At 43.0% G+C, this 24864-nt stretch overlaps 1 protein-coding gene across 2 annotated transcripts in view; it reads right to left on the minus strand.

Annotated features, from left to right (window-relative positions):
- Positions 1–24864, minus strand: part of CDH4 (cadherin 4) — a 1411847-nt gene that overhangs the window by 899185 nt on the left and 487798 nt on the right. The window lies entirely within an intron of this gene.

The following is a 24864-nucleotide window of genomic DNA, read 5'->3' on the forward strand; positions in this document are numbered from 1 at the left end:
TCCTGTATATCATCATTAGGAGGATATGAGGCTAAGAGAATAACAGGACATGTTTAGGATGAATTCATCAGAGAGCGATAGAAAACTGTGTGAAAAAAAAATAATCTCAGAGGCCCTGCATAGCTCACAAAAAAATGGAGTAAACACTCCTTTTTGGGTCTTTATATTGATTTCCATTACTTGTTTCTTGTTGAGGCATGTTTATGAATCATGTTTGAATTCTGTTATGAGGTGGTATTTTTATGATGTGCTATTATTTATTGGATTAAATTTAGCAAATTATATCTGGTTGGATCACATCTAAAGAGCTTCCAAGTTTATTAAAAGTTTGGTATCCCACACTATGGGTAAAAACCTACAAGGCAGCTTACAAGTTAAAATGTTTTAAAAGGTTTCAGGTTTATTTAAAATTTGATTATATCGCTTATAATACTTCTAAGCGATGTACACTTTAAAATGGAGTACATTATTATAAAATAAGAATACATCACAAATCATACAACGACCAACATGATACAACAGGGAAAGGGGTTGAACTACAATAGTTACAGTAAAGACAGTGGACTAGGGAAGCATATAAAGGGTTGACAGGGGGAATCTCTGATGGCTCCTGAGTTGTATATTTCTTTAAAAAGAAGTATCATACATTTGATACTTAAGTGTGAAAAACATCTTTAAATACAAAAGACTTTAAGCTGCTTTGCCAAAATTTTAGATGATTTCAATTTTAAATATCTATTTGTACTGTATGTGTAATGATTGATTGATGTGAACCGCCTAGAACTCCCGGGTATGGCGGTATATAAAAATAAACTATTATTATAGCGATCGAGCTTTTGTTCTTCTCTATGATGAGAGGGGTGATGTAATGTACTACCACTACCACTATTATTTCTATAGCGCTACCAGTGAGGAGAGAGGGAAGCACTGCAATATATTTGATAGGAAAGAGAGGAAAGGAAAATAACACAAGGACTATTGCTAATTTTCCACGATTTGCATAGAAACTAATGGAATAAGTAGAGACACATTAAGAAATCAGGAATAAACATCATTGAAAAAGAATGTCTTTAGATTTATTTTAAATTTATGTAATGATGTTTGTAGTCTAAGTGAAGGGGGGAAGAGAATTTCAAAGAGATGGGCCTTGTACTGAAAATATTGATTGACAAATATGTTCAAGAACCACAATTCACACTGGCTATGGAAAAATCGTTTGCTCAATTGATTAATTGCTAACTGACCATGAACCAGTTTAACTGAGTTCTAATTACACTCAAGACCTCAAACACCCAAGCGCTACTTCTGTTGTTTTTCGTGTCCTTACTGGGGTGAAGTGTTCATCATCGGTCTTGTGTAGGGTTTTTAGTTAAGAAACTAAATATTTTCTATATATCCTTAATTGTGGTGGAAAATTCTTATACAGAAGAGCATTTAACTTCACCCCAGTAAGGACACGAAAAACAACAGAAGTAGCGTCTTGGGTGTTTGAGGTCTTGAATGTAATTAGAACTCAGTTAAGTTGGTTCATGGTCAGTTGGCAAGAACAACAATTCGACATAGCATAGCCGGTTGATTCAGGTTTATAATCTCTTGGATACAAGGTTAATTAATTTTCCTAAACTTGAGATGGTAAATCCTAGAGAAATGCTTAGGAGATATTTAGTGGAAATATTAGAAGTATCAGAGGAAATGTTACCACCATTCTCACGTGTCTATTATCTGCCGATGAAAGCTTTTGTAGAACAACAAAAAGAACTGGACAAACGAACTTTAAATGTTTCAGAAATATTAGAGACATCTGATAAGGACTTAGCATTGCCAGCAACTCTGATTATAACCGTGGCGCTTCCGTTAGATAAAACATGGCTATTAAGACTTTACTTTAAAAATAGACAAAAAGTTTTTCTTGGTTGTAAAGTACAGATGTTTCCTGATTTTACAAGGGAAACATAGAAGTGTCGCCGGGAATTTCTTCTTTTGAAACCTGGGGTTACATCTCTGGGGCTACCTTTTATTTGAGACACCCATGTAAATGTATAGTGTGTTACCGCTCTGTTAAGTATGTGTTCTTTGAACCATCTCAATTGATAACTTTTGTAACAATGTCTCATCTGGATCGAGGAATATCTTAAACCCTATATATAATATGAGATCTCAATTTCAGTGCTATAGTTTTTTTAGCATCTTGCTATAAATTTTTATTTTTCTTGCTTTATATTATTCGCTATTTCTAAATCTTGGATCTATAGGAGGACTTGAGCAAAATAGTTAAATAATATTTTTCTTATTGGACGTAAATTTATTTCTTGTTCTTATGTTATTATGACTAATGCTTTCTGTACAAGTGTTAAACTTGAATTTAAATTGAAAATTAATAAAGATATATAAACATAATCTCTTGGATATTTAACTACTGGGCAGTTGTTAGCCTACAAAACAATGCATTCCATCTTTTCTTATTCCTTACAAACCTACTTGGTCTTTACGTTCCGCTTCTTTTCATCACTTGACCACCCCTTCTGTTCAAATGACTAGGCTTGTCTCTACTTGTCATTCTGCCTTTTTTTTTTTTCTGTTGTCCCATTAATATGGAATTCACTCTCTGTTAACCTCTGTTCCTACTTGAAGATTCTTGCTCTTCTAAAAGCGTATTTTTTTTTTGCCCAGGTGGTCATCACTGGAGGTTAGGTTTGCTGGATGGTCCTTGGGTGCCTTTTTTCCCTCAGTGTGCATATGCGTGTGTATCTTTCCTATTATGATTATATTTTTTCCTTCTATTTTAGTTTCAACTGCCTTGATTTTTTAATGAGGGTCTGTATATAAACAAACATGTGCAAACTGATGTCTTTCTGATGTTATTTACTAGGGGCTCAAGAGGGGGTAAAGAGTAAAAGGTCATGGACCTCATTTAGAATATTGTGTACAATTCTGGAGACCACACCTTCAAAAAGATATAAAAAGGATGGAGTCAGTGCAGAGGAAGGCTATTAAAATGGTGTGTGGTCTTCATCATAAGGCCTATGGGGATAGACTTAAAGATCTCAATCTGTATACTTTGGAGGAAAGGCAGGAAAGGGGAGATATGATAGAGACGTTTAAATACCTATGTGGCATAAATGTGTATAAGAGAGGACATAGGATGAAGTTAAAATGTGATAGGCTCTAAGGAAATACTTTTTTACAGAAAGGGTGGTAGATGCGTGGAACAGTCTCCTGGAAGAGTTGGTGGAGACAGAAAATACGTCTGAATTCAAGAAAGAGTTTGATAGGCACGTGGGATCTCTTAGAGCAGGGGTGTCCAACCTGCGGCCCGAGGGCCACATGCGGCCCCGTGAAGTATTTTGTGCAGCCCCCGGTCAAGAGCGATGCAATGTTTTCCTCTGCTGCCCCCGGGTGTTTACTGTCTTGTCGGCTCCCTCCTCTGTCTTTCTGCAGTATTTGCGTGTTTGTGCGGCCCCAGAAACATTTTTTTTGGCCAATGTGGCCAAGGGAAGCCAAAAGGTTGGACACCCTTGTCTTAGAGAGAGGAAGAGATAATGGTTACGGAGGATGGGCAGACTGGATGGGCCATTTGGCCTTTATCTGCCATCATGTTTCTATCTTTTTATATAAAACCTTTCTGTGGGTACAATCAAATATCAAAAGCCCCAAAGCTTTTCATTGTGTGAATCTTGATAAACTATGGAGAACTCTAGCACAAATGGGAATACCCAACACATAAATCTGATGATAAAGAAACTCTACAAAAATCAAGACACGGCTGTGAAAAGAGAATATGGCAACACTGATTGGTTTCCAATAAAACATGATTTCAGGCAAGGAAGCATCTTGTCACCTTATCTGTTCAACTTTTACGTCAAAACCATCTTCAGAAAAGCAAAATTGGAAGAGAACATTGGTTTCAAAGTTAGTGACTGAAATATAAACAACCTACGCTATGCAGATTATACAATGCTCATCACGAGTAGCAAAGAAGGGGTAGGGGTAAAACGCAGACCTAACGGACCTCGCGGATCTAAAACTGCACGTCCTTAAAAATTTGAAGTTCGTGCCACTTGTAGTTAGTCTCTGGCTCTGACAGACCTCGATGACAATTTAGCGCTGACGGATTCATCTCAGCATAGGGAGGGAAAAGTATTAGGATCCGTCAGATCCTAAATTGTCATCGAGGTCTGTCAGAGCCAGAGACTAAAAGTGCCGCGGCTACTTTGCTGGCAATAATTGAATGTTTATAGAGCCTGGACGGTTGGGCTGGGTCCCCGCCACTGGTATCTTTTGCAGGAGAGATTTTCTGCAAAAGTTCATTAAGGGGAATGGTTTTACTCTCTGGCTCTGACAGACCTCGGTGACTTTTTAGCGCTGACGGATCCTAATACTTTCCTGTCCCTATGCTGAGACGGATCCATCAGCACTAAATTGTCATCGAGGTCTGTCAGAGCCAGAGACTAACTACAAGTGGCACGGACCTCAGATTTTTAAGTATGTGCGGTTTTAGATCAGCGAGGTCCGTCAGGTCCGCATTTTACCCCTTCCCGCAAAGAAGACATGCTGTATCTACTGAGAAACATCAAAGCTGAAAGTCATAACACGGGATTAGAACTGAACATAAACAAGAGGATGATCATGAACACAGAAAATGTTGAAGATTTTGTGCTTGAAGGCGATAGAATAGAAGTTGTAAAGGATTTCAATCTCCTGGGCTCTTGTGTAAACAAAGAGGCTACTAGCAGGGAAGAAATATGCCACAGAATAGCACTTGGTCGCTCTTCAATGAAGGCTCTCGATAAAGTATTCAAAGGCAAGAAAATAACACTCCAAACAAAGATCAGTCATGTCCACACACTCTTTTTCTCAGTGGTCAATTACAGATGTGAAAGCTGGACACTACAGAAACAAGACAGAAAGAAGATTGACTCATTTGAGCTTTGCTGTTGGAGAGGAATTTTATGAGGAGCCATTCAGAAAGCCGCTCAGTGCCGAGCAGCACCAAAACACGCTCCTGCTTGGTATCGCTCAGCAGTTGAAGCTGGAACACGCGGCAGTGAGCGAGCAACTGGGTTAGCAGTGGGGCAGATGCACGGAAAGCTCGCTCCTGCCTGCTACACCTCTGGACCACCAGGGATTCCATTGGCATAGGAGGTACGATGGACAGGGCAGGGAGGGGGGACAAAGTGGAGAGCCTGGGTGGGAGGGAAGGTGGTTGGGTGCAGTGCCTGGTAGGGAGAGGGCTGGGTGAAGAGCCTGACAGAGGAGGGAGGAAAGGGTGCTGGGTGCAATGCCTGGCAGGGAGGGGGCTGGGTGCAGAGCCTGACAAGGAAGGGAGAGGGCACTGGGTGCAGATCCTGGCAGAATAGAGCACTTGAATATTAAGCCATCTGACTTATATTCAAATCAACCATTTTTCCTCCTTTTTGGGGAAAAAAATGGGTGTCTTGACATATTCAGATCGACATATTCAAGTATATACGGTAAGCCTAGAATTTACCACGCTTCTATAAAGAAGACCACCTTATTACAAGCAGGAGCGTAGTGTCACAATCCTAGCCCTGAAGCTCGTCTTGTGCCAGGTTTGGTTACTGGTAAAGCTAGCCCGATTGTACAAAAGGCTAACCAGGGAGATAGGGTTGTAGGCAAGAGAAGGGAAATTTCTACATTCCCCTTTTAATCTGAACTAAAGGATCTCCAGCGAGGAGAGGATGGTGAGAGGAACAGCTTAGAACAGCCTGCTAGGAATTCACCTTCCCCTGTGCACCTCCAGCTGAAGGAGATAATTAGAAAGCCCAGGAAAGCTAAGCAAATAGTGCAGGCTGCTCCTCCCCCGTTGAGAGCAGGGCGTGCTCACCTCAGCTCTTTAGAAGCTGCTCTGAGAAAGAGAAAAACAGTTCACCCTGGGACAGCCCAGGGAGAGGTCTCTCCTGGCTGCTCTCCTGAGTATCAGGACGTTGAGATGCAGGAGATTGATACTGACCCTTTTGCCAATCAGCAAACACTACAAGAGCCCATGGACTGCTCAGCAACGGATGGACTGCCTGAAGACATTCTGATGGAAGAGAATTAAGTGGCAGGGCCAGGTAGTTGTGGGGAGTATTATCTATGTTTCTATATTACTCAGAGACTGGGGCTATTGTAAGTTACATGGGACTTGTGCTGACCTGCTGAGTGGAAGCAGGAAAGGAAAAAAAACACATTTTTTTTTTCTAAACTTAAAGGGTGCTGAAACCATGAAGTTTACTTTAATTTGTGCTGTTATGTGGTGAGTGAGGGAAGTAATGTTTGGGGAGAATCCACTTTACATACTGGTTGGGTTTGTGGGGCCATTTGTGGCATTCTGTACTTCAGAAAGTTTAATCAGTGGATTCACTTACTCCCCTCCCCCCATCAGCAGTTTGAACTGATTGAGGCCAAGCCTGCTCAACTTTAAGGCTTGAAAATAGCACTGTAAGAAGTGCAAGCAGCAGTGCTGCAGAACTGTCTGAGGTTAGGACAGCAGCAGTTTGGAATTGAGTTCCCAGCCTTTGAAGGCAATTGTATATTCAAGTGGTTTATCTCACTTACCTGTATGAAGGTGAGAGCTGAAACTTCACAGTTTTGATCAGCTCTAGTTTTTTTGTTTGTGGACTTATTTTGTCATTATGGGAGTCAGGACTGAATGAAAGTAGTCTCCCAACTTCAACCCACAATAAACCGATTATGATGTGAACTGAGAACTGACTTTTTCTCATTTTGTTTCATATATTGAGAGTGACTGTAATCCAGCAGGACTTCCTTACTTTACGGGAAGCACGACCGGGAAGCGTTATCGTGAGCGGAGGACTGGCCTAGTGAAGCCACAGGTGCCGGCTCCGTTACAGTAGCTACCATTGATCAAGCCTAAGGCCACCCAGAGGTCGGGGCTGCCTGAAGCTGAATCCTCCCTTCCATGCACTCATTTGCATCTAGTTGCTTACCTGTCCACCAGGTCATCCAGACACTACAGCAGCAAAGACAGTGCTAAAGGCTGCCTCTCTAACCAGTGGGAGATTTCCTCTGCTACATCCCACTCATAGGAAGCTGCATCAGAACAGTGGGACACAGCAGAGGAAAGGCCCCATCAGTTAGAGAGACAACATTTAGTGCCGTCTCAGCCACTGTAATGTAATGTAATGTAATGTAATTCATTTCTTATATACCGCTACATCCATTAGGTTCTAAGCGGTTTACAGAAAATATACATTAAGATTAGAAATAAGAAAGGTACTTGGAAAATTCCCTTACTGTCCCGAAGGCTCACAATCTAACTAAAGTACCTGGAGGGTAATAGAGAAGTGAAAAGTAGAGTTAGAGGAAAAATAAAAATAAAATAAACATTTTAAAAAGACAGCATTGATCTAAATACTTTGGAAGGTAGAGGAGAGGAGAGAAAGGAATAGAAGCAGAATGGGTCAGCGTCAGTGATGAAGTGGAGCAAGTAAGTTTAGGAGGAGCGATTGACGTATCCAGAAAGGGCTTCTTCAGGGATGTTTGGAATGTTATGTTTGGAAGACTTAGTGGGTGGATAAGCAGCTGGGTATGAGGTGGAGAAGTGCCGGACCTGGGCAGGGAGTATATGTGTATGTGTGGGGGGAAGATGTCAGACTTTGGGGGGGGAGGGTTATACACATCTTGGTCTTCCCCATCTAGGACCCGATGAGTCCCAGCTGCGCCTCTGATCACAAGATAGCATACACTGTTATAAAATGGCATGAAATGTTATAACCAAAAACTAAATGAAATGAAATGAGATTTTTCTGCTTGTATGATCCTAGGTCAATGAATACTTTTGGTGTTGCAGAACACAGCATTACAGCAGGCTGAGCCTCCCGGACCATCATCTCTCCAATATGCACACTCTAGACCAGGGGTCTCAAAGTCCCTCCTTGAGGGCCGCAATCCAGTCGGGTTTTCAAGATTTCCCCAATGAGGTCTATGAGCATGCACTGCTTTCAATGCATATTCATTGGGGAAATCCTGAAAACCCGACTGGATTGCGGCCCTCAAGGAGGGACTTTGAGACCCCTGATCTAGACTTTCTGTGCCACTTTATGTTTCAAATAGATGGGGGAAACCAAATATTTACCTCAGTGAATAGCACTGCTGCTCTCAGTCTGGGGTTTTGCATGCCCCTGCCTTCTGTTTTTTTCCCAATAATCTAATACTTTTAGAACATTTGTTCTCTTTATCAGATCAATGAGATCCCTATTTTTGTGTCCACAGAAGGGTTGCATCAAGATCTCTGTGTGCAGCCACCAAGCTCAACTGAGCAGGAATGACAGCGGGCCACTCAGACACCCCCATCTCTCTTCTGACATGATAGTTCATCTGGATGCTTCTGGTGAAATGTTTTCTTAATCATGCTACGGATCAGTAAGGTTCTTTCAAAATAGACCAGGAAGCAATGCACCTAGATTTCAATCAATTAATTCCACACATGCGACCAGAATACTGCAGAACTACACAGCAAGCGTCTGGAACACATCAAAATTAAATAATTTGAAAATAAAACACTCTTTACACTAAAGAATTCTCTTTAGTATGTGTGCAGTATTAAGAAATTGAAGAAAAAAATAGTAGTCGCTGATGACTGGCAGGTCTTGGTAGAAATTGCACTAGAGATCAAGAACTAACTGGAGAGACACTGCGTCCAAGGCAATCTGGTGAGAACATAATTGGATTAAAACACACATTTGATGATTTAGCAGTCGCGCAGTGAAATGAATGCGTGCTAATGCTAATTTCACACTGAAGCAGTCATCATGGCCCTGCTTATGAATTTCCAGAAGTTTATAACAAATTCAGATCTGTTCTCTCGTTAAAGAAAAAAAAAACAACTATCCATATCAGAAAGGGAAATAAAAATCAGAGCATTAAAATTCCTTTTTATGAAAGGATACAGAATTACTCAGTTGCGATATTGTGCTACTTAATGATGTCAAAAGTTGATTTTTTTTTTTTTTTTTAAACATCAGTTTTTCAGCTGTATCTCTATCACCACTATTATGGATCCAAGACTAAAGATTATGCCACAGCATTCTAATATAACACTGGAATTCGCACCACGCTCAAATTGTCACAATAAAATGCACCAACTCAAATATAGTGGCAAAAAAAATGGGCCGCAGCTTTATTGTCATTAAAAACAAACCTTAATATAATCAACTTATTAATATTTTTAAAAACAGTGTAGCTTATTCTCAAAATTCTGGAGCTACTTGGTGTCGAACTAGCTCCTTTTCCAAAATTCTCCCCCATTCCCCAATTCCCTTACAACAAGACACGGGGTGCCGCAGAGTCCAGCCTCCACCCATGGCAGTATCGCACATGAGCAGTTACAAAATTTAGTCACCAAATCTGTTGCATAGCCACACTGTTCCAAAATTGTTTCCTCAACAAAACTGCGACCATTCCTACCCCCACCCCACCCCCCCTAAACAAAAACCCTCCAAAGAGAGAACCCCCAAAATAGGGAAGGTAAGGGCGGGACAATTTTCATAGAAATATAGAACATGACGGCAGAAAAGGGCAACGGCCCATCTAGTCTGCCCACACTAATGGCCCACCCCCCTAACTACCTCCATGAAGAGATCCCACATGCCAATCCCATCTTTTCTTAAAATCTGGCACGCTGCTGGCCTCAATTACCTGTTGTGGAAGATTATTCCACCGATCAACCACCCTTTTGGTGAAGAAATATTTTCTGGTGTCGCCATGAAATTTCCTACCCCTGATTTTCAACGAATGCCCTCTTGTTGCCGTGGGTCCTTTAAGGAAAAAGAGATCCTCTTCCACCTCGATACGGCCTGTGACATATTTGAATGTCTCGATCATGTCTCCCCTCTTTCTGCGTTCCTTGAGTGAGTACAGCTGCAACTTACCCAGTCGTTCTTCATACAGGGAGATCCTTGAGACCTGAGACCATCCTGGTGGCCATTCACTGAACCGACTCAACTCTCCGCACATCTTTTTGATAATGAGGCCTCCAGAATTGTACACCAACCTTAACCTTCCCACACTCCCTCCAAACCCCTAATTCTCCACTGCCCGCCAATTTTCCACAGAAAATTCCTCCAATCCAAGAGCCCCATTTCCCAGCCAATCCTCACTTGCTCTCACCTACCTATCCCCACACCTCCCCTTACCTAACTTGGCTAACAACCCACTACCCATTCTCTTACCTATCTGCTAATATTTAATTAACCCTTCCCTCCCCCCCCCAACACACTCTTCGCTGGCTTATCCAGCGTTATAAGCCCACAGATTAATCTGCAAGCCACTTAACGTTTTAAAAGAGTGGGTCACATGTCTACAGCAGAAGTGTAAATTTACCACAAGTGGGCGTGCAGTTACCAAAAAAGAGCCAGTGCCCATTTCTTTATGAACAGGAGCTCAGTTTGGGAAATAAGTTTCTCCTCAATTATGTGGGATCTGAGAAAGGTCTGCTGAGCAAGCCACTCGCCTGCTACCTGCACCACCTGGTCATGCCCTGCTCTCTACATAAGTAGTAAAAAAGAAAAATCTGCTCATGAGGGCAATTTTCAAACTTCAGAGAGAACGTGCAGGTGAGGTGCCTGTGAACTAAAGCTAAGGGGCCATTGTACTACACCATGTGGACTTTAACGTGGGGAAAAAAAAAGGTTTACCGCAAATCATTCTAATGTATTTTTGTGGTCATTTAATTGTCAACACATGCTAATCAGATGCAATATATTTTTTTTCAGTAGGGCGCATGTCAGGGGTGGGAAAAGGGCATGGAAGCATTAACCAGCTACTGTGTCCAGATTAGTATGTGCTAACTGACTAATGATGATTTAACATAGGTGCACTTAGAGCCTGATTCTATAAATGGTGCCTAACTCCACGTGGTTAGGGGTAGAAAATAGGCATGGCATGACTTAGGTGCCAAAGGGCATGTTTTTTCTAGCCTAATTTAATAGTGCCTAACACAGATGCCTAACAATGCCTAAATTATACCACGTATATTCTCAGTTGTGTAGTAAGGGAGGTGGGGAGGTCGGGGGGGGGGGAGGGGGCAGGGGGTGGTCTGCCCCGGGCGCTGTCTTGGTGGGGGCGTCAACACCTCTCCAATCCACCACTCACGCCCTCCCTTACCTCTTTAAAATCTTCACCAGCGTTAAGGTCTAGTGCGCATGGCAATTTAGCGTGCACTATTACATAGAAACATAGCAGATGACGGCAGAAAAGGGCTACAGCCCATCAAGTCTGCCCACTCTGCTTACCCACCCCCTGTCTATGCCCTAATGACCCAATTTCCTTATCTTGACCCTCGTAGGGATCCCACATGGGTATCCCATTTATTCTTAAAGTCTGGCACACTGTCTGCCTCGATCACCTGCACTGGAAGCTTGTTCCAATGATCAACCACTCTCTCTGTGAAGAAATACTTTCTGGTGTCGCCAAGAAATTTTCCGCCCCTGAGTTTGAGCCGAGGGTCCCTTGAGAAAGAAAATATCATCTTCCACTTCGACACGTCCCGTGAGGTACTTAAATGTTTCGATCATGTCTCCCCTCTCCCTACGTTCCTCAAGAGTGTAGAGCTGCAATTTGTTTAGTCTCTCTTCGTACGAGAGACCCTTGAGCCCCGAGATCATCCTGGTGGCCGTCCGTTGAACCGATTCAATTCTGCGCACATCTTTACTGTAATGTGGCCTCCAGAATTGCACACAGTACTCCAGATGAGGTCTCACCATGGCCCTGTACAACGGCATTATGACTTCAGGCTTTCGGCTGACAAAACTTCTATTGATGCAACCCAATATCTGCCTTGCCTTAGATGAAGCCTTCTCCACTTGATTGGCAGTTTTCATGTCTGCACTGATGATTTCTCCTAAATCTCGTTCTGCTGAAGTCCTAGTTAAAGTTTCTCCGTTCAAGAAGTACGTCCTGCATGGATTTCCGCTTCTGAGGTGCATGACCTTACATTTCTTAGCATTGAAGCCTAGCTGCCAGGTTGAGGACCAACTTTCCAATGTAAGCAGATCCTGCGCCATATAATTCTGTAAACTGCATTCACTTACTATATTACATAGTTTGGCGTCATCGGTGAATAGTGTTATTTTACCTTGAAGCCCTTGAGTCAGATCCCCTATGAATATGTTGAAAAGGAGTGGACCCAGGACCGAGCCCTGCGGCACTCCACTGGTCACCTCCGATGTTTTAGAGAAGGTACCATTAACCACCACCCTCTGAAGTCTGCCACTCAGCCAATCATTGACCCATGCAGTTAGTGTCTCTCCTAACCCCATCGATTCCATCTTGCTTAGCAGCCTGCGGTGTGGGACACTGTCAAAAGCTTTACTGAAGTCCAGGTACACGACGTCCAAAGACTCTCCCAAATCCAACTTTCTTGTTACCCAGTCAAAGAAGCTGATGAGATTGGATTGGCAGGACCTACCCTTGGTGAATCCATGCTGACTAGGATCCCGAAGATTCCCTTCATTCAAGATCGTGTCCAATTTGCTTTTAATTAGTGTTTCCATGAGTTTGCACACTATTGATGTGAGATTCACTGGTCTATAATTCGCAGCCTCTGCCCTGCAACCCTGCGCGTTAAGGCCCTAACGCACCTTTGTAAAAGGAGCCCTAGGTGCAGAGCCTTAAGGTCAATTCAGTGCATTCAAAAGCAATTTTCAGCCAGACTCCTTTCAAGGAAACTGGCCATTATATCTTCAACTCAGCAACAACTTTTTTTGTTTTTATGTTGAACTGTTTGGGCTCCTTTATTTCTGAGGTCTCTTATTCTCCACAATTTTTTTTTTTAGTGAAAAAGCTATATACAGTCCTCTTGACCCAGGAGCCTTTATTAAAATAGAATGTTAGTGGTAAAATAAGCACAAAAAATAGAACCCTTAGGACAATATAGTTGCCAATTTTGTCCAATGTACAATTCAATGGATAACTGTTTAAATCCCTTGGGGAGAATGTTTGGCCTTGAAGAAACGTAACTATAACAAAAATGCTTTTGATAAAGGGACATCAGTATGGGCTCTCGGAATATAAAAGAGGGATTATGAGCTCGGGCATTAACTCATAGGTGGCCAGCACCAGACATAAGTCTAAATGAGAACTGCCCCATACATCATTTAGTCCTGATAAGTGTAAACAATCCAATTCAAATCTTATTTCAATCAAGATCAAACAATCACACCGGGAGAAACAAAATAAATAAGATGAAAAGTGAAAAAATAAAACAATAAAAAATGAAAAAAACAAGTGTATAAATATAATGAATAAACAAACTCCCAAGAATCCACGGTATCCAAATTGATAATAATTGAAGTGTAAAGTGCAAAGTGCTCAAAGCAAATTCATACTAAGATTGACGTACTCCACTGCAACCCCCTAGAGTTTCATGGTATCGCATTAATTATCACTAAAGTGCATAAAGTGTTTGAAAAGTTCATGAAACAAGTTAAAAAGTTAATATTGAAATCCGCAGATTGAAAAAATTCATAAAATGTTCATAAGGAAGTAGATGTCTAAAACCACAAATTCAATAACACATCTTAATGGTAGCCTATGTTGATAACTATGCCTCTCGAAGACCTTATAAAAAAAAGTATGTTTTTAATCCTGTTTTAAACTTCTGATAGGAGTATCCTGGAAGGTTATTCCATTGGGAGAATCCAATCCAGTAACACTGAATATGGAGAGACAAAATGAAAACCGGAGGACTGAGACAGAACAGAAATAGTACCAAGACAGTCAATTAAACTACTGGAGACCATCCACAATTATGAAAAGAAGATGAAAGATGTTCATGGATTCCAGCTGGAGCAATTATATCCAGCTTTAAAATAGGACACCAGATTAATGGTGGGGGCTGGGGGAGATGGAAATAATTCAATTAATAAACAATTTATTATTGTATCATGTTAAATAAAAGCTATTAAAAGAAAGGTGGGAATGTGGATAGCAGATTTATACTAAGTATAGCCATTTCCCTTCATGATGAAACACTTTCAAGTGAAGCAAGAGATCAGATTAAAGTTTAATGAGAGTGGCACGAGGTGAGGAATAAGCTGCTTTTTTCTTTTGCAGGTTTTTACCATGAAAATTGATTGCAATTCTGCTGAAATCTATTTTTATAGGAGATGAAACAACCTTTTAGAAGACGCTAACAAAACTTTGGTGCAAACCATCCTGAGGAGGGGGCAGAATACAGGCTCTCTGATTCCCAGGAGGAACTGCGATTCACTGTCCATTCCAAACCGAGCCTCACTGTTCAACCTTGAAATACTGTTGTGACTCGACTTCAATTATTGCCTGTGGTTTATGAGATGGAACAGTGGGATACGCTGCTCTTCTCATCATGGAAAGGTCAGTGTGAAAAGCTCCTCATTTGAGGTAGAAGATTCCAGTGGTTTGCTGGCTACATCTGGTCATTTATTCCCTGCAAGTGTTGGCCATTCTCAGAGCTGCCAAGCAGTGGCGTACCAAGGGGGGGTGGGGGGTGGCGTGCAAGCCCCAAGGGGGTGCACAGCTGGCCACCCTACACTGTTCTCCCTAGAGTGCGGCTCACGGCTCATCTAGAGCAGTGGTGCCCAATCTGTTCCCTTCTCACCGCTGCCATTGGGGAACAGGCCGGCACCATGTTCTTTGATCTCCCTGTGGGGCCGACTAACTCTCACCACCCGATGTCAATTCTGACGTCAAGAGGACGTTCTGGCTAGCCAATCGCTGCCTGGCTGCCCGGAACGTCCTTTCTGACGTTAGAATTGACGTCGGGCAGCGAGACTTGGTCGGCCCCGTGGAGACGAGAAGCAGGGATATCTCGGCCTGTTCCCGATGGCGGCAGCAGCAGCAGCCTATTCCCCGGCGGCGGTGGCATGGAGGAGGGCAGTAAGGAAGAAAGAAAGAAGGGGGGGACAGGGAGCCAGAAACAAAGCAAAAAATGGGGCAAGGAATCAGAGAAAGACAGACATAGAGAAAGAAAGAAAAAGTTGGGGGAGGGAATGAGGTCTGGAGGAGAGAAAGCATACTGGAGGCTGAAAGAAGGGAAGAAATATTGGATGCATAGTCAGAAGAATAAAGTGCAACCAGAGACTGATGAAATTACCAAACAAAGGTAGGAAAATGATTTTATTTTCAATTTAGTGATCGAAATGTGTCTGTTTTGAGAATTTATATCTGATGTCTATATTTTTCACTTTGGCTATGGCCCCCTTTTACTAAACCGCAATAGCAGTTTTTAGCGCAGGGAGCCTATGAGCATTGAGAGCAGCGTGGGGCATTCAGCGCAGCTCCCTGCACTAGAAAACACTATCGCGGTTTAGGAAAAAGGGAGGGGGGGGTCTATTTTTGTATAGTTGTTACTGAGGTGACATTGCATAGTCATCTGCCTTGACCTCTTTGAAAACCCGCGGAATATAAATGATAACATTTTCTCTGCATACAGTGTGCTTTGTGTTTTTAAAATTTAATTGTTGGTAGATCATTTTGACTTGGCCACTAAGGTAAGGGGGAGGAAGGGTGGGGAGCTGCTGAAAGACATCTAGTAATCCTTGCAGGCTTGACTGTGCAGGGAATTATTTTTGTAAAATCATGTTTTGTTATGTGACTGGCATTATTTAGACTTTCATTTAGACTTTAATTTCTATGAATGAATAGAATGAAAATGATATAAAATTACTTGCTTGTTTTTATGTGCGTGCGCTGAAGGAAAGTGGAGAGAGTGGGCTGAGGACGCTGAAGGAAAATAGGGAAGAGAAAGTGGGGGAGAAGGCACTGATTTATAAATTGACAATTGTACAGAATATTGTTTCTTTTTATACTTTAATATAATAAGTTCAATATAAAACAATTCAAGGCTTGTGTGGACGGAATCAGGTGGTTTGCGGGGATGGGAACCGAGCTTACAGGGATTAGTCCAATAAAATGGTATTTTCTTATTTCTCATTATTTGTTTTATTTTTATTTGTTAATTTGTAAAGTGGTGATTGTTATGTATCAGTTTTTTTCAAATTTACATCTACTGTCTTTATATTTTGCACAGTATTAGAGGACATGTGTTACTGTTTTTGTGGTGTTGCATTGTATGCAGAGTCTGGTTTCTTGGCGGTTCAGTTTAACTTTTGTCTACATATTTCTATTTTTAGTTTGTGATTATTCCATATTTGGTGAGGGTGTATCTCTGTTCTGTGTGAATGAAAAGAACATAGTCTTCACTTGGCATTGACTGTAGGATTAATTGACTGTGTGGAATCTGGCTTGTTTAGTTTTACAATGTATGTGTTGGTGTTATAGTGCTCACTGCAGTATTTAAGATGCTGCATTTTCCTAGGTACACTCTTGTTGTGCAATATGTGGATTGTTACTAAAAATCATATTTTTCATATAGATGGGGGGGGGTGTCAAAAAATGATGGGCCCTGGGTGTCATATATGCTTGGTACTGCTTCCAAGTTGCCCAGCTCTAGGAGAGTGATTTTAGGCTAATCCTGGAATTCTAAAAACCCTATCATGGTGTTTTATGAAAGTTATGACTAGGACGCCAATAATACTTACCCCCTCTTCTACGAAACTGTGCTAGCAGTTTCTAGTGAAGAGCCACACTGAATGGCCCGTGCTGCTCCCGATACTCATAGGAACTCTATAAGCGTTGGGAACAGCGCAGGCTATTCCGCACAGCTCCCTGCACTAGAAACTGCTAGTTTCTAGTTTACTCTCCTTACCAGAACATTTTCTTAACTTCTCTTTTCCTCGATTTTATTGAACCCTTCCTTTTGTTCACCCCTTAAATGTCTCCTGTCCTATAAAATTGTAGTTCCTCCCTTTTTTTTCCACTTTTTTCAAGTCAGTATAGTTTTAGTGAGAATCCAGACATGTATGTTTTTCATGTCCCCTCACTTTTTATTGATGTATATCGCTTAGAAATATTAATAAGCATTGAATCAAATTTTAAATAAAACATAAAACTTGACTTGCAGACCTGATTTTAAAGGGAAGGATCAGGGACTTCAAATCCTACACTGCTTTGAAATGTCAGACTAGCCTTTAAAAAAAAATCTCCCTCCTAGAACTGGATAACTTAGCAGCTCTGCATTCAGAGTTTGAGAGAAGGTCATAATTTCATTCAAAAATAGTCTACGATACCACGCAAAAATCAATTTTCTCTGTAACGGCATCTTCACTATGGAATTCATTGCCATTGTTTCTTCGTGAAGAATCCTCTCTAAATAAATTTAAACTAAAAACTTTCTTATTTAAAGATGCATTTAATTTAAAAGCATTCATTAGTTCCTTCTACCTCTGACATGCTGGGTTCTTTTACTAACATAGTAGATGACGGCAGATAAAGACCCGAATGGTCCATTCAGTCTGCCCAACCTGATTCAATTTAAATTTTTTCTTCTAAGCTATTTTTGGGCAAGAATCCAAAGCTCTACCCGGTACTGTGCTTGGGTTCCAACCTCCAAAATCTCCATTAAAACCTACTCCAGCCCATCTACAACCTCTCAGCCATTGAAGCCCTCCCCAGCCCATCCTCCACCAAACGGCCATATACAGACACAGACCGTGCAAGTCTGCCCAGAACTGGCCTTAGTTCAATTTTTAATATTATTTTCTGATTCTAGATTCTCTGTGTTCATCCCACACTTCCTTGAACTCAGTCACAGTTTTACTCTCCAGCACCTCTCTCGGGAGCATTCCAGGCATCCACCACCCTCTCCGTAAAGTAGAATTTCCTAACATTGCCTTTGATCTACCACCCCTCAACCTCTGGTTTTACCATTTTCCTTTCTCTGGAAAAAATTATGTTCTACGTTAATACCCTTCAAGTATTTGAATGTCTGAATCATATCTCCCCTGTTTCTCCTTTCCTCTAGGGTATACATATTCAGGGCTTCCAGTCTCTCCTCATACGTCTTCTGGTGCAAGCCTCCTATCATTTTCATCGCCCTCCTCTGGACCGCCTCAAGTCTTCTTTCGTCTTTCGCCAGATACGGTCTCCAAAACTGAATACAATACTCCAAGTGGGGCCTTACCAATGACCTGTACAAGGGCATCAACAACTTCTTCCTTCTACTGACTACGCCTCTCTTTATACAGCCCAGCATCCTTCTGGCAGCAGCCACTGCCTTGTCACACTGTTTTTTCGTCTTTAGATCTTCGGATCCATGGTCCCTCTCCCCGTCCGTGCATATCAGCTTCTCATCTCCCAGCATATGCTAAGGTGCGGTAGCCGATTTAGCATGAGCTAACGCGTCCATAGGATATAATGGACGCATCTGCATTTAGCGCACACTAAATCGGCTACCACACCTTAATAAAAGGACCCCTATTTATTTTATTTACCCTTTTTGTACCTCTGTCCTATCAATCATTGCATTTCCCCACCTTACCATATGTATCAAAACTTATGTCTTTGTCTGTGAGTATGTATTTGACACCCCATATTTATTTAAATATTTATTATAATGTACACCACTTAAGATATCTGATAAGTGGGATATCAAATTTAACATAAACTTGAAACATGAAACATTTGACCCCCCCCCATGCATGTGCTACAAAGTGACATTTTATAGACATATTGGGCCTGATTCTGTAAACACCACTTCAAGATGCCTGACTCCTAGGCACTGCTCGGTGCGGTTTTCACACCCAGCGGTGCTTGATTGCTGCTAGGCGTTCTAGAGGTAGGCGCCGGTATATTAGGCCAGGGTTTTCATGGCCTATTTTATTGGCGCCTCACACAGATGCCTAAGTCATACCATGTCCCATCTCCACCCGTAACCACACCTACTGTGCGGGTAGGCAGCTCAATATAAATGACCCAAGCGTGCAACTTTTTTTTTTTTCAATTAGTTTTTAATGGCATGGTCAATTACAATGCCAATTAAACTAATTTAAAAAACAAAACAAAACCCAAAAAAAACCTATGTTTCACGCTGATTTCAGCTACGCATCGCTTTAAATCAATATTTGGTTTGGCTCCAGTTTACCTCTCATCCCATTTTAAGCTGTATATGCCTACCAAGGTTACCCGAAGTTCTCATTTCTTCACCTTCCCGAGTTTAAAATCTTGTCGATATAAGACGTTTCTGGAGAGAACACTTGAATTTCAGGCAGGTTAAATGCACACTTGGTTAGGAGTAACTATTTCTCAGGCCTTGTACTGTTCTTTTAGGAAAATGGTTAAGACCAGCTTGTTTGATAAATTTGTCACATGATATTGTCACTGTTCCTATTATATTGTACTCTTGTATTTTCTGTATATTTTGTACTTCACTGATTGTTCAGTTCTCTTTTATGTGAACTGCCTAGAATTTCTGTTGTGGTGTATACAAGAATAAAGTTTCTAGAATCAGGCCCATTCTCTGTATTTCCTCCTAATGAGTGATTTTTAACCTGTCTTAGGGTATACCTATAGCCAACAGAGCTTTCAAGATAGCTATAGTGAATAGGCATGAGATAGTGCATGCAAATCTTACATACATTCATTCTGGAATTCTTAAAAACCTGAATGGCTAGGGGCGGCACTGAAAGGTCTAGCAGATTTTTGGTAATCCTCCAAAAATACTGATGTTTTTCTGCTTGCCTCTCCCCCCCCCAAGGTGACTATCACAACAATTGAGCCAGTGTTTACCTCTGCAGATGTAACAGCTGCCCTGCTGATGCTAAAGGATAATTGCAGAAAATGGAACTGTTTCCCACCACCATCTCAGAGGACAAGCCCTGTGGGTGCTCTAATAGCTGACGTACGTTACATTTCACTGTTAGGAAAATTGTCAGGTGTCGCTGAAGCCACTGTAATCAAAGATGATACCAGACAAATAATTTCAGCTGGTAAAGGAGGATCCTGTGCTTTCAGGCCTAGTGTGGTATCACCGGCCTGATGCAGACATGGTCTGGCACACAGTCCCATGCTGAACTCACAATAGATATGCTTTCACAGATCTCTATCAAAACGAGCAAGAGAATACACAACAGGGTAATTGAATACTCTGCTGACAAATTAAAATGCTTAAGACCATTCACCACGTTGGTTCCAGCCCACTTAGCTGAAGTGAAAGGATATCTGAAAGCATAGAAACATGTGGCAAATGTAGGCCAAATGGCCCATCCAGACTGCCCAACTGCCGCATCCACTATCTCCTCCTCTCCCTTACAAATTCTACGTGCTTATCCCACACTTTCTTCAATTCAGACACAGTCTTTGTCTCAACCACCTCTACCTACCAGGAGACTATTCCATGCATCTACCACCCTTTCTGTAAAAAAGTATTTCCTTAGATTAGTCCTGAGCCTATCACCTCTTAACTTTATCCTATGCCCTCTCACTCTGGAGTTTCCTTTCAATTGAAAGAGACTCAGCTCATGCGCATTTATGCCATGCAGGTATTTAAATGTCTCTATTTTCTCTCTCCTCCAAAGTATACATATTGAGATCTTTAAGTCTGTCCTCATATATCTTACTAGTTTTTTAGCCCGTTACATTAACGGGTGCTAGAAGAGATGTGTAGACTTAGGCATTTCTTTCTCTCTTTCTGTATGTGTGTCTTTCTTTCTTTCTCCCTGCCCCCCTTTCTTTCTGTCTTTTCTTTCTGTCTTTCCCCCCTGTCCAGCAGTAGCCCTTCTCCCTTCCTTTTACCTCCCCTCTGTCCAGCAGAACCCCTTTCCTGCTCCCCCTGTCCAGCAGTAGCCCTTTTCTCTCTGTCCAGCAGTACCCCTTCCCTGCTCCCCCTGTCCATCAGTAGCCCTTTTCCCTTTTTTTACCTACCAATATTCCCATTTCCCCTTTTACCTTTCCTATTTCCACCTTTTTCACCCCATCTAGCATCATTAGAGTACCTGTTGCATTGTTGGTGTTCCAGTGTCTCCTCTGCCTTGGGTCTGGGCCGACTATTGTGGGCCAGGATTGCCAGGGGTGCCCTGTGGGACAGGCAGGGGCAAGGGTCAACAGAGGTGGGGGAGTTCTGGGTGGCAGCGTGAGTTCACTCTGGTGTGGGGCCTCTGCCGGGTCGTGGGGAGATGGTGTCTGCTCCCATTCCCTCTTCCACAGCCGCCACCACCAACATGTCCGCCCAGGCGAGCCGCAGTGCTTTCTTCTGTGTGCAGCGCGCAGGCGTCGCATCGCGCGGCGGTGACGTTCAGGCCTCGCACTTCCACGTCTCTCCTGGGCCGCGACGGAGAGGGCAGGGGGTGCTAGCGGCCGGCAGCCGCCACTCCGCACCGCCTTTCGCCTCAAGCCGCCGTGGCCTCCTCCCGGCAGCCGCCACTCCGCACTGCCTTTGTACTGCCTTGCCGCAGCAGCGTATAAAGAAACCTTGGCCAGTAGGGCCGTATTGTGAGGTGGAAAGCAGGGAAGCTTGTCTGGCGCGCATGCGCATTTGTGCCACCACATCCCGACAGAAAAGGGATCAGGGAACACGCAGTGCGAGTGTGCGTGCGCGCTAAGCATTTTATTATTAAGATGACAAAGACCACCAACCATTTTAGTAGCCTTCTTATAGACCGACTCCATCCTGTTTATATCTATTTGAAGGTGCGGTCTCCAGAATTGTACACAATATTCTAAATGAGTTCTCAACGGAGTCTTATACAGGGACATCAATACCTCCATTTTCCTAACGGCCATTCTTCTCCCTATGCACCCAAGCATCCTTCTAGCTTTTGTGATCGCCTTTTCAACCTGTTTGGTCACCTTGAGTTCATCACATACTTTTACACCCATGCAAAAGACATCTGCACTGCATTTGTCAGACTAAAATAAAACATTTAGGGCTCCTTTTACTAAGCTGCGCTAGTGGTTTAAGCTCGCACTAAACGCTAACGCCTCCATTGAGCTGGTGTTAGTTTTTAGAACAGGGTTAGCACGCGCAGCAATGTAGCACGCGCTAAAAACGCTAGCACACCTTAGTACAAGGAGCCCTTAGAGGGGCATAATAATAATAAAAAAAACATCCAAGTCCGTTTTGGGCCTGGGGTGCTAGTCATCCAGAGTCGGCAGCATCCAAAGTCTATTCTTGAAAAATACATCCAAATTTTTTTTCTTGAAAATCGTCTACTTCTATCTCCAGCCGTTTGATCATCCAAACCGTTAGTATGTCTATCTTTATACTACAATCTCGTCCAAAAAATTGTCCAAGTCCCAAAAGCCTTTTTGATGTGGGAAGGGCCAGAAAAGTGTTAGACTGGCCACCCAGACATGGCAACACAGTAGTGGGGCACCTTACAGGGCACTGCTGTGAACTTCACAAAAAGGGTGCCACATAACCATCTCACCACAACTCCCTTGCAGGTCATGGTGAGCCTACCCCCCAACCTACTATAACCACCTGTTTGCAACCCCAATAGCCCTTATGGCTGCAGGTGCCACCTATATAACAGTGCAGTAGGGTTTTGGGTGTGATTGGCCCAGGCTCGTAGGCACCTGGGCCAATCAGGCCTTAAGATTAGTGGGGATGGGCGGACCCGCTATGCCTAAGGCCTGATTGGTCCAGGCTTCTAGAGCCTGGGCCAATCAGGCCTTAGCGGCGATGGGCCTGGAAGGGGGCGGGCCCGTCTCATTTCGACGAGGCGGGCCTGTCAGCTGGACGGCAGCAAGACACGTCCTGCCGGCCATCATTTAAAGGTTAGTTGGGAGGGAGGTTAGGGGAGTCATCGGGCGGAGGTCGTTAGCATGGGGGGGTCCGAAGGGGTTGGGCACCCTCCTGCCAGCGATTGGGAGTTTGGGGGGGTGTTCTGGCAGGAGGGGTTGGGCACCCTCCTGCCGGCGATCTAGAGTTTGGGGGGGCGGGGACGGCTTTCCGGCAGGAGGGGTTCGGCACCCTCCTGCCGGCAATCTAGAGTTTTGGGGGGCGGGGGCAGCTTTCCGGCAGGAGGGGTTCCACACCCTCCTGCCAGCGATCTAGAGTTTCGTGGGGCAGGGGCATCTTTCTGGCAGGAGGGGTTCGGCACCCTCCTGCCGGCGATCGGACAGGCGGCCACTATACTTATCCCTTGCCGTGATAAGTGTAGTGGCTGCGTCTACTCTAACCCGATTCTCTAACCGGCGTCTGTAACATGGACGCTGGTTACAGAATCGGGGTTAGTGTAGGCCCGATTCTGTAAAGGACACCTCTCCTGGGCATCCTATACAGAATCAGGGCCTTTGTGACTGCAGTGGTTGTCTGGTCATTTTGGGTACCTTCTGGGCACTTAGACTTGTTTTTAGATCGCCTAAGTCACAACATATAATTCTGTCCAGGCAGCCTTGTAAAACTTTTGATTATCCCTGTAGTACGACTAAGTCTAGGTCGCCCTACATCCTGCCCAAATCCCACCCTAACCACTCCTTCAAAACGCCCCGTTCAGCTCTGGGCGTACAGGGGGATTCAGAGGCTTTAAAAGTCTCTGGATATGTCTAAAAACCCATTTCAATTATCGGCACTTGGACGACCTATCTTTTGGGTGGTCCACGTGCCGATTTGAGCGGGTTTTTAAACATATTTCTGCTTTGATTATGAGACCCTTACTGTAATTTCATGCATGAAAATTCCTAAGTGTGAACGTCAACCAGTAGATAGGATGTGCAATTTTTAAAAAAGTACCATTTGACTTGTAGAAATGGTTTGAATTTCATGCTTCCTATGACCCACTGTTGATGGCAACGAAGCAAACAGTAAGAACAAGGAAAACAGAACAGGGCAAAAATTCAGAAGCAAAAGCCACGGGAAAGGGTAAAACGCGGACCTCACGGACCTGACGGACCTCGCGGATCTAAACCCATACGGCCTTAAAAATCTGAGGTCCGTGTCAGTCCGTGTCCGTGGCGCTTGTAGTTTCTGTCGCTGACAGACCTTGATTGAGATTTTAGCGCTGACGGATCCATCTCAGCATAGGGAGGGAAAAGTGTTAGGATCCGTCAGTGCTAAAATCTCTTCGAGGTCTGTCAGAGCCAGAGACTAGTGCTGGAGCGGCAGAGCAGAAGCCAAGAGAGCGGGGACGTAGGTTTTGGACGTGCGTTATGGAAAAGAAGTCTCCAAAGTCCAGCACTAGTCTCTGGCTCTGACAGACCTCGAAGAGATTTTAGCGCTGACGGATCCTAACACTTTTCCCTCCCTATGCTGAGACAGATCCATCAGTGCTAAAATCTCAATCAAGGTCTGTCAGCGACAGAAACTACAAGCGACACGGACCTCAGATTTTTAAGGCCGTACGGGTTTAGATCCGCTAGGTCCGTCAGGTCCGCTTTTTACCCCTTCCCAAAAGCCACTAATATTTACAGGCAAATTCATCTTCTGCATGCTTTCCTTGGGAAATATCAGTTCAAACCCCAAATAGGAAGATGTAGGTATAGGATATACTTTTTTTTTTTTTTCTTGTTTCAGCATTTGGACTGTGTGTGTCAATGTTTAATACCAAGAGGGGCATTCAATTTAAAAACAAATTTCATTTAGCCAACACAAACAAAATGTCAATCTCTATTTATGTTTGCTTTAAAATATGCTTTGAAATATGTACAAGTCCACAGACAAACAAGAACACATCACCAGACAGAACTGAATTCCCTGCCTCAAACCAGCTCTACCTTTATGACAAAGGCAGACATTTCTTTCTAGTTCAATCTCTTGTCAGTAAACACGCCAGACTAGTAGAACCTCATTCGCTGGAAGTGTGAATATATCATATATCGTGGTTTGTGTCCCATTCAAAGCATGGCCATTAATTACTAATCATGCAGATGTTTCACTTTTCCAATCTCGGTAGCCGGCCCAAGATTATGGAACGCAATGATTGGATCATTGAGATTATGCTCTAATTCTGGATCATTTAAAAAACAAAAAACCAAAACCTGTTGAAAACTCACCTACAGTATTTGTAAAAACGTAAGGTGAGGAGA

This window comes from Geotrypetes seraphini, chromosome 11, assembly GCF_902459505.1.
Source record: "Geotrypetes seraphini chromosome 11, aGeoSer1.1, whole genome shotgun sequence".
Lineage (NCBI taxonomy): Eukaryota > Metazoa > Chordata > Amphibia > Gymnophiona > Dermophiidae > Geotrypetes > Geotrypetes seraphini.